Here is a 3,423-nt window from a genome sequence, read left to right on the forward strand (position 1 = left end):
CAGGGTTTAACACGACAATCCTTATGAGCTCCTCTTGGGGACATTCTCAACCTAGATCACTAGGACACAGTTTCCTTCTATAATCAACAACACACACTATAAGTGATATCATTTCCCAACTTATCGGGCTTATTGATTCATCGAACTAAATCTCACCCATTGATAAATTAAAGAAATAAATATCAAATATATGTGCTTGTTATTATATTAGGATTAAGAGCACACACATCCATAATAACTGAGGTCTTTGTTTCTTTATAAAGTCAGTATAAAAGAAACGACCTCTAATGGTCCTACTCAATACACTCTAAGTGTACTAGTGTAATTATATAGTTAAGATAAACTAATACCTAATTACACTACGACCTTCCAATGGTTTGTTCCTTTCCATTATGGTCGTGAGCTACTGTTTATAATTTATAAGGTACTGATAACATGATCCTCTGTGCGTGACACCACACACCATGTTATCTACAATATAAATTAATTGAACAACTTCATTTATCATAAATGTAGACATTTGACCAATGTGATTCTTATTTCTAGATAAATGTTTATACCAAAAGCTAGGCTTTTAGTATACACTCTAACACCACCACATTGTCTCCTTTGTTTGGTGGCCTTCCATGAGGATGGAAATTCCATTCCTCAAGTTTATAAATGCTTGTCCTACTACAAGCATTTAAAAGAGACGAGACATGGTTAGAGATATTAGATAAATCACATTCCAACCTTTCCTTACTAATTACCAAAGAAAGCTTATGATTTTTGACATCAATTATAGCTCCAGCTGTAGCAAGGAAAGGTCTTCCTAATATGATAGGAATCCTGGGGTCCTCTTCCATGTCCAACACGACAAAATCTGTGGGAATAACATTCCCATCCACCTCTACTGGCACATCTTCTATAATACCCAAAGGGTACCTGCAGGAATGATCGGCAAGTTGAAGTGCCATAGTAGTAAGTTTAATGTTTTTGAGACCTAATTTATTACAAATTGAATAGGGAATGAGGCTAACACTTGCCCCCAAATCACAAAAAGCTTTTTCAAAAAATTCTTTTCCTATGTTGCAAGGAATATAAAAGCTCCCTGGGTCCTTTAATTTTAGGGAAGTGTTCTTCTCCAAAATAGCACTACATTCCTTACTAAGTGCACTGGTCTCAACCTCTCCTCTTCTTCTCTTGTTTGACATGAGATCCTTCAGGAATTTGGCAAATCTAGGCATTTGAAGAATAGCATCAATAAGAGGTACCTCTACACAGATTTCCTTAACTTTTTCTAAAAATTTGCCAAATTCTTCATCTTTCTTGAGCATTGTAAGTCTCTGAGGAAAAGGGACAGCTTTGCTCTGATGGTTCAGTGGAAGAGTCTCTTCAACCTCAATGGTACTCTCCTCATTAGCTTGAATCTGATTTGGTATAAAAGGAGAGAGCTCTTCTTCTTTTTGTATCCCTTTTTGAGCAGTCACTTGGGAGTCTCCCAAGGTCCGTCCGCTCCTAAGCTCAATTCTATTGCAATGCTCCATAGGATTCACATCAGGTTTTCCTGGAAGTTGTCCTGGTGCTCTGGATGATGAGGAAGCTAGTTGGGCAATTTGACTATCCTGGATCTTTTGATGCTTTTCAGAATTATCCATTCTCTGAATGAGCTTCGCTAAATCTTGCTTCATTTCATTCTGACTTGAGATAATTTCTTCAAGCATCTTTTCAATATTTGACTTTGGTAAGCCTTGAGAAGATAAATGTTGAAAATTTTGTTGCCCAGCTTGAAAATTTGGTCTTGCCCCCAAAGATGGTCCTTGATCTTGATTATTTCTGTAAGAAAAATTGGGATGGCTCTTCCATCCAGGGTTATAAGTATTTGAGTATGGGTTGTTCTGCCTTTGATTGTAACTCATGATTGCATCACATTGTTCCAGTTGATTTATTTGTGCAGTGATAGCTCCCAATGGACATGAGTCATTTGAGTGCTCTGAACTCCCACATACTTCACACGATGTACTAATAGCATTGACCACATTAGCACTAGTCCCCATATTCTCAAATTTCTTTGTAAGAGCGTCCAATTTTGCAGACAAAAGAGTGACTGCATCTACATCAAACTTCCCTGATGCTTTAATTGTTGGGTTTACAGAAGAATAGCCACCACTTCTTTCATTTGCCCATTGATGATGATTTCGTGCTACACTGTCAATAATTTCTTCAGCTTCATCTAAACTTTTATTCATAAGTGCCCCTCCAGCAGCTGAATCAAAGGACACTTTGGTATGATAGTTGATACCATTATAAAAAGTGTGCAACACTAACCATCTTTCCAACCCATGATGTGGGCATTGTCTGAGCATACTATTATATCTATCCCATGCTTCAAAAAGAGATTCTGAGTCAGTTTGCTTGAAGCTTGCAATTAAATTCCTCATATGAGCTGTTTTGCTTGGTGGATAGAATTTATCAAGAAACTGTTGCTCACACTGCTCCAAGTGGTGATGCTATTAGGGCCAAAGAATTCAGCCATTGCTTTGCCCTATCTCTTAAAGAAAACCCAAATAATAATAATCTAACTGCTTCTGAAGGAACTCCATTTATTTTCATGGTACCACATATTTCATAAAAGACCTCTAAGTGTTGATTGGGGTCTTCATGAGGTCCTCCACCAAATTGGTTCTCTTGCATATAGGTATAATCCTTGAGTGGTCTATTAGCCATGTTCAAATGATCCTGTTCTTCAAAGTGCCTTTGCATAATCCTTGAGTGGTCTATTCGCCATGTTCAAATGTTCCTGTTCTTCAATTTGCCTTTGCAGAATTCTTCTTTTATGGAAAGTTCTGTCAATCTCAGGGTTAAAAGGAAAGAATTCCCCTACAAAGTTAGATCTTCGCATACACAAGAACAAGATAGCAAATGACAATTCAACAGAAAAAGAAAAATAAAAGAATAAAAAATGCAGAATTAAATTGTACAAAAAGAATTAACAAGAAATAAAAGTTATATAAGAAAGTAAAAACAGAAATCTAATGATTAGTTACAACTATGCAATATGAAAGGAAAACAAATGTTATATTTAGTCTAACTCAATTGATAATTCTTAATGTTATAGCGCAGTCCCCGGCAACGACACCAAAAACTTGTTACAATCCGCAAGTGTACGGAAATGTCGCAAGTAATATAAAAGATTATCGTATCCACAGGGACTGGAATAAGCACTAGAAATGTCTCAATGCGAATTAGCTAAACAACTATCCAATTATTTCAAATGCAAAGTGAAGGTAAACAAATCTAATATTAAAGATCAACAAACAAGAGTTTAGTGTTTTGGGTTATGATAAAGGGAGATTCTAGGAGTTTCGGTTTCTTTGTAAGATTTCTTGAATGTAAATGGTTCACCAATTCTTATCCCTCAATTGCCAAACACTTGTAGAAAGT

The 3,423-nt window shown here is 36.3% G+C and overlaps 1 non-coding gene across 1 annotated transcript; it reads left to right on the forward strand.

Annotated features, from left to right (window-relative positions):
- Positions 1–2,316: 2,316 nt before the first annotated feature.
- LOC121968885 lies at positions 2,317–2,422 on the forward strand. The gene has a single exon (XR_006108403.1). It is a non-coding gene; the product is annotated as a small nucleolar RNA R71 (small nucleolar RNA).
- Positions 2,423–3,423: the final 1,001 nt, after the last annotated feature.

This window comes from Zingiber officinale, chromosome 3B (assembly GCF_018446385.1).
Source record: "Zingiber officinale cultivar Zhangliang chromosome 3B, Zo_v1.1, whole genome shotgun sequence".
In the NCBI taxonomy this organism is placed as follows: domain Eukaryota; kingdom Viridiplantae; phylum Streptophyta; class Magnoliopsida; order Zingiberales; family Zingiberaceae; genus Zingiber; species Zingiber officinale.